The 17,502-nt window shown below is 37.3% G+C and overlaps 1 protein-coding gene across 1 annotated transcript in view; it reads right to left on the bottom strand.

Annotated features, from left to right (window-relative positions):
• Positions 1-17,502, bottom strand: part of LOC145765324 (major facilitator superfamily domain-containing protein 8-like) — a 53,505-nt gene that overhangs the window by 31,334 nt on the left and 4,669 nt on the right. The window lies entirely within an intron of this gene.

Here is a 17,502-nt window from a genome sequence, read left to right as displayed (position 1 = left end):
TCATGTCAAAGTAATAATAATAATGCTTATTTTTATATAGCGCTGTATCCATCGCAGAATGCGTTGCTCCTCAGCGCTTCACAAAGCAGACAGTGTCAATGCAGCCATATAGAGGACAGCATCCTACTCGCCAAAGGCATATTTTATTAGCCCATGCCATTTATTAGCCAATAGATAAAAAAAAACTTCTTGCAGCAAAGACTTGGCCTTAGCAAAGACTTAGAATAAAATTTCATTTGTACAAGTTTCCATTTCAGTAGGCCTACTTTTTCAATATAAAGCTTAGGGTGTTTCATTTTTTCACCATTTTTGAAATTCAAAATGCCTGGGGTCCCATCTGGTGGTATTTGGGGTAAAAAGTTTATACCCCAATTTTTTTTCAATTATGACGTCATATTGAGGTGGTCCACGAGGTTTAAAATTTTTAGGCCTCAAATTCTCGAAATTTGGCCGTATCTTCGGAACCGCTCATCATATATCGACAAAATTAGTATCAAAATGCGCAAAAGGGTCGGTTTCCTATACCTGATGTAGAGAATATTAAGGTCTATCTGCTTCAGAAAAAAAGTTATTTCAAAAAATCTGATTTTCGGTCTATTTTCTCTTGATGAACAGAGATCAGGTGATCAAGATAAAAGTTTTTCTGTATTTTTCCACTCTTGGAAGCTGTTATTGCGTAATAATAGTTGGTGTTAAGGTTTCAGTACTGGGCTTGTCTAGTCTTGATATCTGCTTAAGCAAAGCCCCATCTTGCATTGCTCCGGGACTCTTCTTGTCGTCGTCCACAAAAGAAATGACATGGGAAAGATATATTTCGTTTATGTGGAACATGCATTAAAGGGTATGAATATCATGACCAACTTCACCATTAAAATAATTGACCAGTCGAGTATTGACTCCGGACTTTTTTCCTGTGTTGAGAGCAGTCGTATCAGCCATGACTGAATATTGGGATAGGTGAACTCTGCAAGCCTCCTGGATGATGGTGCCAAAAATCAGTTCTGCAATGACCGACACACTTTTGGGAAAAGATTTAACAGCAAGCACACCTTCGTGCTTCATGCCATTATCATCAACAAGTTGGCCCAAGGAAACGTATCGATCTATTTGATCGACAACGCGCCCATCATAACATAAGCTGAGTTGAGCAGAAGCTGAGTTGAGAAAGTTCTCATTTTCCATCAGAGATTTTTCTCTCGTTTTTTGTCGTTTGCGGTATACTGTCGAAGGTGATGCAGCATTGCAGCTACTTGATCTTTTCCAAGAACCGACCTCATAAGATCTTACTGCTGGCGTACCGAAGTTATCCTACGATCAGCAAGTACACAACTTCTATCATTTATGGAAAAAGAATGTACTTTCTTGTACACTTTTCCCCAAACAGCTGGTTTCAGAGGCTCGTATTCCTTATCATCTTCCCAATTTATATCACCATCAGAGTCGCTTTCGCTACTGTGTAGACATCTAACTACTTCATTTATTTTTCTTTGTTTCAAACATAGTAGTGCCGATGCTTTGGCAGATTGTATGCCAGAAGTGCTAGGTTTCTCTGTTTGCTAAGCACTGGAAGACCAGCTTTGTTCCATATGCCAACTACATCTTTCAGCAGTTCATCTTTCAAATCTTTGAAATGGAGTATTTTCTTCAAAAACTTAGGATTAGTTTCGGCTACTTTCTTCCTCAAGTAAAAATAGTGACTGGCTATATCTGAATTCAGGGGAAGCACATTTCTCTCCAATTCCATGAAGTTTTGCATCGACTTACTAATACCTGACCTTAATGCCATAATGACACTTAATCTAAAGCAGGTGAGCAGCATACCTCTTCCTCAACGGTTACATTAATATTATAATAGTAATACCTTCAAATTACTATTTCATCTCTTGCAAAACGAACAAGAACTATTATTACGCAATAGCAGCTTCCAAGATGGAAAAACACAGAAAAACTTTTATCTTGATCACCTGATCTCTGTTCATCAGAAGAAAATAGACCGAAAATCAGATTTTTTGAAATAACTTTTTTTCTGAAGCAGATAGATCTTAATATTCTCTACATCAGGTATAGAAAACCGACCCTTCTGCGCATTTTGATACTAATTTTGTCGATATATGGTGAGCGATTCCGGAGATACGGCCAAATTTCGAGATTTTGAAAACCAAAAATTTTAAACCTCGTGGACCACCTCAATGTGACGTCATAATTGAAAAAAATTTGCGGTGTAAACTTTTTACCCCAAATACCACCAGATGGGACCCCAGGCATTTTGAATTTCAAAAATGGTGAAAAAATGAAACACCCTAATAAAGCTGCATTCATAAACACATGACTTTCGGGCTATTTTTCTTGTGAGGTACTGATTCACAACTATTTTTATTGAATATTCATGTCTCCCTTATATTAATCACAGTTCATTTCAACCCTTGCTTGCGTTTTGACGTTTCGTACAATATCAACCAATTGAACTAGACAAGTGCAATTATGACATCACAATAGAAAGCAGGGTTAAAAATAAGTAATGTGCCAGTTAAAAGCTTTTGAGTAACGATTTCAAAAATATTTTCATTGTCGAAGATCTCGAAAACTAGAGCCAATTTGAAAAAACTAAGTGCATTTACGGAATCAGGGGCCCTGAAATACTCTAAAATGACTCTCACCTTTTGTGCCAAATTTTTTTTGTTGGCCTGTGTAATCAAAGAAAGACGGTTTTATAGCAGGGTTGTCGGTATTTTACCCGACCCAAAAAAACCCGGGTGGGTTTTTTTGAAAAAACCCACTTAAAAAAACCCAAAAAAACCCATAAAAAAACCCAAAACATCATATTTGTCCAGTTTTTATTAAAAAATTAAAAAAATGAACAAAAACACTACAAGGCACTTAAAACAAACTTTAAATTAGGACTTAAGGATGTGATTGTGAAGTAAATTTCCAAGAATAAACTGAAAACGCAGTGGATATTGTACAGTGCACAAAAATCAAGTAATGCCACTTTGTGTATACTACATTAAAACTCATTTATGCAAGAAGGCCTTATAGTTAAACTGGTGAAAGTACTAGGCCTACTCTACTGTAGTCTGTATATATGATGTGAAATGCAATTTAGGAGGCTATTTACCAATTACAGATTCATGATTCTAACGCATGGCTGTTTCAGAGCATTTGCCTAAATGGTCATTGGCCACGCAATCGCTCAATTGCTCATCCATTACTATATATAATATAAAAAAACAATGAAAACTATTAATACTACAAAAAGTGCTCAATGCCAAGCAAAAAGGCAAAGCAGAGCGAATTAAATCAAATGTAGTTATTACTATCTGAAGCCTTTACAAATTGTTTCACCTAACGGATCATCAGAAGGTTTGAAAAAACATGTAAACAGTAAAGAATCGATAATTCTGAAAAGATATTAAATATTACAACTGTAGTTTAATCTGCCAAAAAAAATCTCTAAACCTGTACTTCCTGAGAAGATATTAAATATTACAACTGTAATTTAATCTGCAAAAAAAACCTCTAAACCTGAATTCCTGAAAAGATATTAAATATTATAACCTATGTATATTAACCTACCGTATTTTACGGACCATAAGGCGCACCGGACTATAAGGTGCACTGTCAATAAATTGCTTTGATTAGTTTTTTGTTCATACATAAGGCGCACCGGACTATAAGGCGCACCGGACCATAAGGCGCACCGGACCATAAGGCGCACCGGACCATATATAATAGTATATCGGTACTGGTTTTGAGTGTAGGCAATAAAGCACTACCGCACTTGATCCATACATAAGGCGCATCGGACCATAAGGCGCACGATCAATTTATGAGGAAAGAAAAGAATTTAAAGTGCGCCTTATGGTCCGTAAAATACGGTATATATATTATAGTATAGGTTATAATATTTAATATCTTTTCAGGAATTCAGGTTTAGAGGGTTTTTTTTTTCAGATTAAATTACAGTTGTAATATTTAATATCTTCTCAGGAAGTACAGGTTTAGAGTTTTTTTTGGCAGATTAAATTACAGTTGTAATATTTAATATCTTTTTAGAATTGTCGATTTTTTACTGTTTACATGTTTTTTCAGACCTTCTGATGATCCGTTAGGTGAAACAATTTGTAAAGGCTTCAGATAGTAATAACTACATTTGATTTATATATAATATATATATAAATGATAAAAAATATTTAAACATGATGGCATAAATGCTCCTTGCCTTCAAATCTAAAGAAAATGATGCAATAATGTGATTTCTACCACGGTAGCATCAACTAGGTATAGAAATCAGTGGATGATGCAACATCTAACTTGATCTTGAAATGAATGGATGATGCAACATTCAAGCAACAACAACCCTAGTGCATTATTTTATTGAGTTATGCAAGCATGTACTGTGAGTGAAAGCAGTGAAAGGCACTTCATTTGTAAAAAGTAGTTTTGAGGTGAAATAAGCATAAATCTACCTTTTTTTTGCATCTTTTTTAAAAAAACCCAATAAAACCCAAAAAAACCCGGGCGGGTTGGGCTTTTTTAAAAAAACCCGGGTTTTTCTCAACCCTGTTTTATAGACTCTCACAAAAAGGATGAAAAACCAAATCATTGCTTTTTTAAAGGAAACACTGTTTATGAGTTACGATAGAGACGTTTTTTCAGTGATTTCCACAAGCCTTTGTTTCATGATGCCTGTTTTTTTTCCTGTTATTGGAGTCTATTTTTTGCTGATATGTTTGCAGGTCACTAATTGTTGCCTGTATTGCGATGTGTCAAACATTTCCTTTTTTATTGAAACTGTTAATTGCAAGATATCTTTTGTGCAGCGATGTGCCAACACCACTCTTGCTTGGCGATGAATATTCTGATGAAACCACTCGCCTAGCTATAAGTGCGCAAAACAAGTGGCCTCGTTGATTAGGTATTGTTAAAGAAGTCAAAAGTGTTGTTAAAGTAGTTTGGCCTGGCAGTAGCGTTGTTCGATTAATTTTGTTGCTGCGGTATTCTAAGATAAATATTAACAATATGTAACGCTGGATACTGGGTACAAAATGCGTTCTTTTCTAGCATAAGAGTCAACCTACCTAAAAGTTTATTAGTGTGGCTCGCCACAGCTCTCCTTAGTGCCAAAGTGGCCCGCATGCAAAAAAGATTGGTGACCCCTGTGCTAATATGCCATGTGCTACAGTAATCAGTTTGCGATGTTTTATTCATCCTGATCAAGACCAAAGTTTCATATCTACTGAAGTTAAACGATTCTTACTGGAAAGAGGTACGGCTGTCAACCAATCGACACCCTATCACTCGCAAGGCAATTTTCAAGTTCAACAATGAACATTACAGCGGAGTAATACAGAAATCATAAGGTAATCTCAAATCATTCTGCCTGTAAGCAAATGGGGAAGTGCCCTTCTGAACGCCTTACACTACTTTGTACATCAACAAACTCCACCCTGTATGAGCAATTCTTCCACCATTTTAGATGGTCAGCAAACAGAAAATCCCTTCCTGATTGGTTAAGCACTCCTGGCCCAATCTTACTGAGAAAGTTTGACGGGTCTAGCAAAGATGATAACCAAGTTGCAAAAGTGGACTAAACTAAAGCCAACCCATTGTACGCTCGAATCAGACATAGCAATGGCCGAGAGTCCAACATTTCCTTAAGAGACTTAACCCCACATTCTACTAATAATACCTTTTGCGGGGATGCTGTGGATTCTCCTCAATCATCGAACACAAAGGAAAAGGCATTCCTATCGATTAATGTGTCGCCTTAATGTGTCGGTGAAGTGAGGCTTCACCGAGTAATCATTTCAATCACGTCGAAGAAGTTGTTTGCGATCCAAGCCTTGAAGCAGCCGGCGGCCATCGCGGACATGGCCGCTAAGTAGTGCTTGAATGACCGCCGGTGCTACCTCCTCAGTCGGCCAATTTGGCCGCTGATTTCTTCAGCTAATTATTTAATTTTGCAATAGAATGATTGCGGATTGTGCGGAAACATTTGGTATTGTATCGAAAATATCCAGCTGCGATCACCCGCTATAAGTCTTGTTTGTAATTCCCTGCTTTTATTTTAACAAAGTGTTAATCCGAAGTGCTAATTTACATTGGCTGGCAATATTGTCGTTTTTATGTTGATTCAATGTTGTCGGAAATCGTTGTTAAAAAGGAGAATTACCCAGACAACAAAATTCGTCATTTTTACCCTGATTTAACCACTGCAAACGTAGAATCAATGTAAAAATGACGGATTTTGTTGTCTGGGAAGGTTAGTTGACATCCGAGGGGAAAACACGTGTCTTCAGAGTTGAGAAACGTTTCGGCTGTGGGTTAGTGACTTCACAGTTCACACCCTAAATGGTGACATCATAACGGTATAAATGGTCAGGTTTTATGAAAGGCGGTATGCAGAGCAGTTGAAACAATTTAGTGTCGTTAGATGGTCCCGCAATACCGGATTACAACCCCGATAAAGCAGTTATTGCGTGTTACAACGATTCTATAGCAGGACGCCCAGACTTCAATAACACTAGTCACTAAGTGATCATTTTGGCATTGTTGCAAGTTTAATTCTATTTACTTGTGCTATCGTTATTTTGGCCTCCAAGCACGCAGATTTGGCCGCCGAGAAGGAGCTTTCGGTAGGCCACGATGGCTGCCCGACAAAAACACGAGTTTTAAGGCCTGCGATCCAATCACAATCAACAATGACTAGTGACCAGACCCAATCAAGGTTTTCCCATGAAAATCAAAGAAGATTGTCAAGGCTTACCAGAGGGGTTCCTGCCGTTAGGTACATGGATCCCATTATTTTTTAAAGTGGGTTAATATTACAATATGTTGTTTCTATGTACGAATTGCGATGGTATATACATTGTTACTTGTCTCAATCAGGGCTTTGGAACAGGCGTAAATGTAAGTTGCTCCAGCTTCAGAGCTCTCTTTTATCATAAATTAGCTCCAGCTCCGGAGCTCCGGAGCTCATTGATACCACTGCTCCGGCTCCGAAAAGTGCTTTCATTAAAATAATGACAACAATTTTAAAATTTAATTTCTAAACTTTAAAATTGCCTGCAGTCAACTGTTGCTAAAAATGACACAACTTTGTGAAATTTAAGGTACTTTCATCAAATGTCATGCGGAACTGCGTTTCAAAACATATTCATTAATTCGATGTCAAATTATGCAAATAATTTCTTAATTTTGTGAAGGGTTGCTGTTAAATTATGTGAATTCACCTAATAGTGGTAGCATCTTTATGAAATACATCGGAGCCGGAGCTATCTTTCAAAGAACTGGCTCCAGCTCCACTTGAATTTCACATAGAGCTCCGGCTCCAGCTGCTTTGAAAATACACGACTTAGGGGCTCCGGCTCCGAAGCACTGGTCTCAATGATTACTTTATGGGTGTGTTTCATCCTTGAGTTGTTCTCTATTTTGTGTTGCTTATTGCTGTGAGCCCCTGCCTTCATTTTAATAAGCTTATATAGTTTTAGTTGGAGTGGTCGCATTTTAAGTTGGTAAAACCTTACCAATAAATTTAGGTGTTAGTTTCATGACAACACTAAGTAAACACTACTTTTACGATACTGGTACAATTTTTATATATATAACAAACAAAATTGTTGAAAGTAGGTTTGAGTGAGCAAGTAACTTAAAAATGTGATAGTTTTGACACAAAGTTATATATTATACCAAATCAGGCCTCTAAGCTCCTTTTTTTCCCCAAAACCAAGCATGAATTATCAGGGCTTCTTTCGGGCAGCCAAAACAAACAATATGTTAAAAATTACGTTTTTAAAATCCGTTAATTAATATTGTATCCCATTGATGAAGTGGTTTCGGAGGCCATAGGCGCCAACTTTTCAAAAAACTTTGGGGGCGAGAAAGGTGATGACGTCATAACCATAACGCAATTTTACTCAATTAAAATAGTCTTTGATTAAGCTTAGTGTCTTCTTGATATTGACACCTAGGTTGCAAACAGAATTTATTAGAACCGCTGCTTGAAACGATTAGTTTTATGCATGCAGTACGCCTAGTCGTAAAGTTTTTGATATTGTTAGTTCATAATTGGAACAGTTGGAAAACAAGCCTATTCATCTCCTTTTCATGCGAGTGAATAACAACGATCAAGACAGTGAAGTTATCGAAATAAAATGCAAAAAATCATGATCTCAAGCAGAGTGGAAACCCGCTATTAGTTTTATTAACCTCGTTTTGCTAATTACTTACTTTTAAAGCGTTAACAACGGCGAAGTGTTTTCTCTTCCGTTTTTAATTGAAAGTCTTTTATCAAATACCGTAGTGCAGTTTTCTCATAATTGTTGATGTATATATTGTGAAAATATATTCACCAATACAATGCTTATTGAAGCAAAACTTGGATGACAGTTTTGAAAAATGCATTATTTTTTTCTTTAAGCTGTATTCACGTAATTGTTTGTTGCGTTGTAGTTTCAACTCAATAAATTTTGCTAAAATCGATTTCATGTTTGAAGTCACAGAAAATCTAACGGATGTTGGGATAACTCGTGAAATGAGAATAAACATTCAACGTCGCATTCGCTTTTCCCTACCACGAGATGCGTTTTGACTTTGAAGTTGCGCCTCACGCGCGGGAAGATAAGCACTAAGCAGTGTGTGACTGCAAGCATGCGTGCCGTGCGCATCTCAGTAGTAATTCACATTTAAAAGAAAGCCATGCGATCAGCTGCTGTTTTGCGGGCAAGAGCAACGTAGGCTTTTTTTGCTTTCGACAATCGGAATTCTTTAAGTCCATTTTAATCTGGGGTGACGAACCCTTTTGTGGTCGCGGGCCACCTTGTCAATTACACATGAGTTATTGGGCCACACAACTTTTTAATCGTAACCTACTATGAAATGTTTCAGAAGCGACCAGGACGGATTTACCTATGGCGCCGGGGCGCTCCCTAAAATTCCATTTTATTTTTTTATGTCTGCATGCAAATTTCCTTTTTATGCTATAGGCTACTTTAACTTGTAAATTTCCATTTTACTAACGTAAAGCAATAAGTGATGTTTAGTTTCTGCAAGTAGACCTACTAACCACTAATAACCGCTGATAACAGTACAAGAGACAATGGACATTATATAAAATACTAATAACTAATAAAGAAACTTTTTTTCACTCAAGTTTAAATAATATAATGCATGGTAGCAATCCAGATTTTATGGCAGTTTAGGCAGAGAGATTGGATGGAATGCCATACATTGACCTTTTGGACAGTAAAGCTGGATCTGGTCTTGAACACATCTCTGCTAAATTTATTACGTATTTTATTCAAAACATAATTGTGATCAAATTTCTTGTTTGAGGAAATCTCATGTCATTTTTATGCGTTGTTACAAATTACAATTACGTATTGAGACATTTTAGCAACATTATCAGCATGAGTATTGAGTAGTTTATTGTTCTTTTGCTCAATTGCATTATAGTCAGTGCACAATATTTTGTTTTGCTGATAGAGCATAGGCCCGATTTCACTTATTCTACAAAATAGAAATGGTAGACTCTTATTGCTGCAAGCGCTTTGTTCATATTTGAATTATATATTTTTTTATTGGCAATATCTTAACTGAGTACCACTCACTTGTACTAAGTACACCTAGTCCTCACCGTTTGAATGTTTTTTATAATGCATTCTTTTGGGTTATGCGCCAGTGAGCTTCATGCGATCTAGGTTGGTGATTTATTGAAATCGATTTTAGTAGATACCCCTTTTTATTCACTTGGAGCAATTACTGTTGTATAGCCTAAAATTTTAGTGGAAAATACCTAAATTATCATTTCACGTACATTATTGCTTTTAATTGCCATGAGCGGCATTATGGCATTGCCTCAACTTTACAACTGATTGTCACTTGTAGAGATGTACCGATACCAATATTTTGGCCGATACCGATATCACTTTTTTAGGCCGATACCGATATTTTGGCCGATACTTTAGTGTTACAAAAAGAAGCAATTTTGGTTTTTGCAAGTAATTATATCAAATGCTAAGTTTTACCTTATTTACATAAAACTATTAAAAAAAGCTTTGAATTGGCATATTATGCCAATTCAAAGTTTTTTTAAATAGTTTTATGCAAATAAGGTAAAACTTACAGCACAAGAGCACCAGATCAAAAGTAAAACCACAAGATCTTGTGCTAAAACACAAGCCGTGGCACCACCGCGACTGACACAGTGACAAATTAGTCTAAAACCAAAAAATCCCCCAAAATTCAAAATTAGTTGTGTTTAAGTTTGGCGCTTACAATAAATAAATTCCAAAATACGCTCAAAACCAACCAAATTTGGAAATTTATAGAGCAGCAAGGGGAACTTCAAATGGGCAACATTAGGTGCCAAAGGGGGCATTATTACATCATTATGAGTGACAATGGACGGATTTGGACATCCACTTGAAGATTCAAGAATCCAATCCCAACTCAATGTTGTGTCGTAATAGTAGGTTTTAGTAATGAAAGGCCACCGTGATTGAGAACTGGGGTATAAGGGAAGAAACATGATATCATAATTGGGGTTTCTGAAAAATTAATAAAGGATTTGCGCAAACTCTCCTAATAGGCAATCATAATTGATAATAAGATGTAAAATGTAAACTAAGTCATTTGTGTAGTCGTACAAAAACTATTCGACAAGTAATATGCAACCTAAGGGCGGTAGGCACTTTAACATACTGATATCCCATTGAACCACGAACCATCAACCAATCAGAAGCTACGCTGTTCATGACATCATCAAGGTTGCGTTTCTCGGAACAAAGGAAAAATGCAACTTCCCACCACTGCTATTGCTCTTGTTTGTTGTGTAATTACCAAAAAAAGTTTAAAGTAATAATCAACTCTCTGGCTGAATGCTGAAATGGCCACAATTGGACGGACAACCTAACATCTGATGGTTCGGGTTCGTTCAATTGAATATCAGTATGTCAAAGGTTCTACCCCTAAGGGCGCTTGTCGTTTGGTTAAGAAGCTTTTGCCAGGCCAAGACTACTAAGGTAGCAAATATATATAATTTTGCATCGTTCTTACGTTGCTAAACGTTTAAAAAAAACATGTAACTTGGTTGTTTTTAGTAAGCTGGTTCTATCAGTTTGTGATTTAATGTCCACCCTTTGTTGTAATAAACTCATCAAGCTTAAACAATGTCAGAGTAGGCTAAGCAGGCTGCGTAACAAACTCCCACAGCCACAGTTATCACCACTTGCTGCTGACAAGTGAAAGAACATCTATATATGTCTTTTGATGTTGCCTATTTGCGTTGCATTTTTGTGTTTTTTTTATAGTGTTACTTGCTCTTCGCTATTTCTGTTACGTTTAGATGATGTCACGTTATTATGCCGATTTGAGATATAATAATTTAATTCATGACGTTGTATGGATGAAAAACTTTTACAAGTTTTATACTCTGCTGAGAGTAAAAAAGAAACACAAATGATAAATATTGGAGAAATTGAGTCTCCTTACACAACTTAAGAATCGAACAACGCAAAACCGCTGAAACAAAATGTTTCGTTTAAGTGAAAAAATCACTCTAAGCAACCAATGTCAAAACTTGCACGCAAGAAGTCATGGGAGTGTGATGTATCAAAAATTTGAACAGGTTGTTATTTTTCTACATCAATGTGACGTTAGTTACTACTTTTAAAAAATTATATCTTTGCTTCTGTGGAAAATCCTCAGCAAACGCCTTTTTTTACGTGTTTAGTATCGGCCAAATTTTGCCGATACCGATACTCAAAAAATGGCCGACATCACCGATACTGATATATCGGTACATCTCTAGTCACTTGTGGTGTTGATTTGTGATGTGGGAATGACTGGTAGCCTACCTGACTTAGATAGGCAATTTTAGTGATAAAAACGCGAAAAATTTTCCCAAGCCATTTGCGGCGAGGTTGTTCCATACTTCTTTGGCGCCCTCTAAAATTTTGCCCTAAATCTGCCACTGGAAGCGACTCAAGATTTTATTCATGAAAAGTAACAAACGGCAAATGAAAGTAATAAAACTCACACAGTTGAAATTATCTTACGCAAAATCGAAACATACAACAGTAAAAATAAAAACAAATCAACTTGAGCGAAAAGGATGAGGGTCTGCTACTATTCGGCTAGTCCGATTGGGCTAGTCCGATTAGGCTAGTCCGATTCGGCTATTACCCTATTTGGCTACAGCCCGATTCAGCAAGTCCGATTTGGCAAGTCCGATTTGGCTAGTCCGATTGGGCTAGTTTCCTTTTTGGCTACAGTCTTTATCAGTTAGTTCCCTATTCAGCAATTTTTTGAAAATCCAATGATAATCCTTCTGTAATCCAACAAAATCCTTATGTAAATCCAACGGACGCCTTCTGTTTATTTAGACAATTTTGTATTTTATTACACAATAGGCTATCGTTTCTTTTGCATTCTTGCATTTTATCCAGTGTTTACCTTTGAGTGCCTTCCCAGACAGCAAAATCAGTCATTTTTACATTGATTCAATGTCTGCAGACGTTAAATCAATGTAAAAATGGCTGATTTTACAGTCTGGGTAAGCCATGTGATAAATTAAAGCCTTTGGTTGCGTCATAATGAGTTGCGTGTAATTACCACCCCTTGACGGAGGTGCAAGACTATGCGAGCCGGTATTTAAAAGAGAATAGCTGAGCAAAAAGTAGGAAGCAAGGTAAAGTTGTTTACCATAGAAATGCTTGTCACAAAGCAATAACGAAATTCTGGAAAACCTTTTCGAATGCGCTGATTAATGATTTTAATTAGGAAAGAAAGCCAGAAGTAGACATTTTTTTATTCAGGTTAAAGTGAAACCACTCTACGTTGGACTAAAGTTCAAAGTAACTATCAAGTTGCCTTGCAAAGCGGAAGATCAAAGTTTGCAAAACCGGTCGTAAAGTTGATTTTGCCCAAAAATTAGACCCAATTTTTTTTTTGTAGTCAGAGTGTAAAGATGGAGGTTTGATATTATCGAATTGAATTGCCGGTTAATACTTACCGCCGGTTAATTCTCTAAATCAGGGGTCGGCAACCTACGGCCCGCGGGCCGGATCCGGCCCGCCAAGCAAAATTATCCGGCCCGCAGCATTTTTGCAAATTGTAGTTGGCGGGCCAAAACGAACATCCCATTATTTTATGCTGCCATTTGGTTTTACATAACCGAAGTAAGATTACTAAATGTTATGTAAAACTTTCGCAATTTTTACTTTTCCATATTTATCCGTAACGCTCACTTGTAATCTGTGTACTTATGCCGTGTAGCCTGTGTACTTATGCCGCAACAATGCTTAGTTAGAGCATTGTCGCCATTTTGAATTTCCTTGATATTCTTTCTCTGCGAACTGCATTTTAGAGAGAGCGACGTTGCAGGCCTGACAGATAGTTTGATAGATTTGAAGTTTTAAGAATTAGTTTGTTTGAAGGTTGATAATTTAGAAATATGTGTAGCTTAGGAAGCAGGAATTGGCCTTTTTAGTGACAGCCGGTCCAGACTTTTAAATTACTTTATTTTTTAGAGTTATAATTTACTCCCAGTTCCATTTTTCCGTTTTTTTCAACAAGTGATTCTTGTCTTTGAAGAATTTGCTGCTTGTTAGAATCCACCAAGCATAGGAAATTATCACAAAGCGCCTTTGTACCCGCGACCTATCGATCACGGGTCGCTTTGTTATAGTAAACTAGGTTTGGGGCAAAATTTAGCTTAAGCTTGCAGAAGGTAGCATCAAGGTACTTGGCAGTTTCACCTTGAAGTCCGGTTATATTAGCCTATTTACTGCATGCTAGTTGCAGGCTACATGAGTTGCGTTAGTAATAGTCAATTAACCGTATATTTAACGGCAAGTTGAGAACACAACTTACTGATGACCACTTGCAAGATGTTATGATTCTTGCCTCATCCAACCTATCACCTGACCTTCAGAAACTTTCTAGCAGGAAACAACATCAAATATCACATTAATGTTGTGCTGTCAATAAATAAAGTACTTGGTGTTTTTCGTTACCAATTGTTACTAATTTTCTTTATATTAATCTATATAAGCCTATAGTAGCTAAATATGGAGATACTCTGATAAGAATGCCAATTTTAACAATATTATGAAAAGTAAAGAAAACGGAAGTGCAAATGGAAAACTTGTACGGCCCGTTGACATCTGCGCAGTTTTGTTTTGGCCCGCGACTGAAGAAAGGTTGCCGACCCCTGCTCTAAATTGATGGACCGTGCATTATCGTAAAAACTGTCCGTCCGCGCATTTGCCACTTTGACTATATATGATAATATATGACTTTGTTTTAGAGCATCAAATTTATGCTATCTCCGTAATTAATAACTCCTATGTAAGTTTTTACATGTATTTTGAACATAGGCGCCGAAGCCGTGGGGGCAACTTTTTATGCTGTATTGGTACATAAAACAGTAGATGAACTAGCGATCGGCAGCAGGAAAACATTTTTTGAATGCAAACCGCAACAGCTTTGCAATAAATAATCACTAGAACGAGTAGTGATGCTACAATCCCACACCAGACAACAAAATCTGTGATTTTTACATTGATTTAACGTCTGCAGATGTTGAATCAATGTAAATATGATTGATTTTGCTGCCTGGGACATAGCAAAAATCTACCATTTTGTGTCGATTCAATGTCATCAGATGTTGAATGCACCCAAACAAAAAACATAATTTGCTACGTAGACGGAGCGTGCGTTTAGCTTTATGAGCTTGCAAACAGACTTGATGTCGCTTTCGAAAGTCGAAACCTCTGCACTGCAGTGAATTGCACGGTGCCCAGTGAATCGCTCGCTGTGAAAATGAACTTGAAGTCTCGGCCCGAGGTAACCACTAACCAACGCAACACAGGCTGGTACAAACCGCCTTGCGCACAAGCCGCATAATCAACGCAGTAACGGACTCACGCAAACTGAATGGCGCACACGACCGTTGCCATAGAAACCCGATCAAAGGGGGAATACGCGCATCTTTTGTTTCATCTGCAACGCAAAAACGGGCGTTTTACAGCGGTCAGTCATAAGTTGCGATATTGCAGTGAAAAGGGAGCAATGTCAAGTCGAAAACTTAATCAAACCTCTCTCCGTAACTACAGTAGAATTCGCCTATAACAGCACCTCTAGGGGATTTGGAAAAACTGACATTATAGCCGAATTGACGTTATAGACGAACTACCGCAAACTATTCCACAACTGTCTTTTGATTAAAGAAAGAGGTGTATAATCCAATCAGGGTTACTGTGTAGCCTACCACCAAACTGACAATTAAGGAACGCAGAAAATACAGTAAACAAAGAAATTGATTAAAAAAAATAAACTACAGCGAAAGGTACAGGAAATTTGCGCAATACATCTCGTACATACAATAGTAGAGAAGTTCATTGTTTATTAGCAAAAAAGGCATTGATCTTCAGCTGTTTCGGATTTGACACAGCTGTAGACTGTAGTGTAGAGCTGCTTTTTACACGTGATAGTTTTTCACGCGGGAAAAAAGTTAATTCAGTTAATTAAAGTCCCTGCTGAGAACGACGTAGCAAAATAAAGGGAAGACATTTTGCAAGCAGCAGCGCTAACTGGAAAAAACTGACCGTTTGTGTCTGAAGGTGATGGCTTAAAGTGACGTTATAAACAAACAAAAGACGTCTGGGGACCAATAAAGGGTGCTGTTACATGCGAATTGACGTTATAGGAGATGCTGTTGTAGCCGAACTACAATGTACGTAAAAGATAGGAATTCTGCCGGGACCGAGCGAAATGTGACGTAATAGGCGAATTGACGTTATAAACGAAGCCGTTATAGGCGAATTCTACTGTATTTTTCAAGGGCTGCTTACGGATGTCAGCAACTTTTAAATTTATTCAAGGTGACGTGCTGCTGAATTGATGTTAACATGAATGATTTTACTTTCCACAGGTATATTTTCAATATGATCATTAATTAAGTTAGTATTTGCATTCCATTTTCAAAACATTGTCATTCCATTTACAGTGTACCTTTTAGTAAACCTTTTCGTCTCTTGTTTCATGCTAATAAATCTAGTTCGTTGCTAAACTTTATGTTGTGCTTAGCTTAAAGAGTCGCAGTCCATCAACCGCTAGCTAACGCAGACGCATGTCATGTGTTTGCTTAACCGAAGTGGTCGAGTTTTGTTTATAATAATTAACGGTAGGTCAAACGTAGCGATAACTCCGAGTGTGGCAATAAAAGCAATCCTAGTGTAACGGCATAATTACGTCATCCATCTGCGATACATTTGCTGAATTTACGTTGCTGCTGATGAAACACGCTTTCGCCCCCACGGCCAAAAAAATAGTTAGGCGCCTATGATTTTGAACAATAACACACTCGAACAACTAACAAAACACTTCTGTTTATCTCATGATTAACCTCTATTGTTAATCATGAAAAATGTTGTTTTGATGTAAAACGCATATTTTGAACGAACCCAGACAACAAAAATGACGGAGTATGCCGTCAGGGAAGGCACTCAAAGATAAACACTGGATAAAATGCAAGAATGCAAAAGAAACGATACCCTATTGTTGAATAAAATATAAAATTCTCTAAATAAACAGAAGGCGTGTTAGATTTACAGAAGGATTTTGTTGGATTACAGAAGGATTATCATTGGATTTTCAAAAAATTGCCGAATAGGGAACTAACTGATAAAGACTGTAGCCAAATAGGGGACTAGCCGAATCGGGCTAGCCGAATCGGGCTGTAGCCGAATAGGGTAATAGCCGAATCGGACTAGCCCAATCGGACTAGCCGAAACGGGCCATTCCAGAAAAGGATAGAGCAACAGTACTTGCACTGAAGACAGTTTACTTTTCTAAGTTTAATTTTCCAGTTTAAGCGTTTGCTTTCATGAGAGTATGATTTCTTATTTTTTGGGCTCTATCCTTTTTGCTCAATTTGACGAAATGTTTCGACCATTATGCTCCTAAACAACAAATCAGAAAATGAAATTTCTTTTTCTAACAACAAACAAGCCCATGCGAATCATACAGCTGAAGCTATCTAATGCAGAATTGAAGCATAAAATATTAAAAAATAACATTGAAGCATTGAATTATTTTGCTTAGTGGGATTTTTGGAAAGTTTTTTGCTTGACTAAGCATTCAATATTAGGTCAAACAGACGACGTGGGAACTCTCAACTGCACACTAAGATTTTCATCTGTCAGCCTCGACCTGGAAAGACCTGTAGCAAAGGAAAGGTGTACCAGTGAAAGCGTAAAACAGCTTTGCGATGTCTTTTGTCTTTAATGCATGAGGGATAGTCAAGTTGTTTTGCGGGACGCACAAAATTCTTTAACGGGCTGCGCGCCGCAGTTTCGTCACCTCTGATTTAAATGATCTAAATCTCTTTCGCGAAGTATTTTATCTTTAAACCACCACTTGTAATAGCCATTTTTGTTGCCCTTCAACCATAAATTTATGGGGGGCACCGCGCGTTTGTCGGAGGCCATTCAATGACTT

Source organism: Aplidium turbinatum, chromosome 2 (genome assembly GCF_918807975.1).
Source record: "Aplidium turbinatum chromosome 2, kaAplTurb1.1, whole genome shotgun sequence".
Taxonomy (NCBI): Eukaryota; Metazoa; Chordata; class Ascidiacea; order Aplousobranchia; family Polyclinidae; genus Aplidium; species Aplidium turbinatum.
The sequence above is the reverse complement of the archived record's forward strand: the minus strand, read 5'-3'. Positions and strand labels throughout refer to the sequence as shown.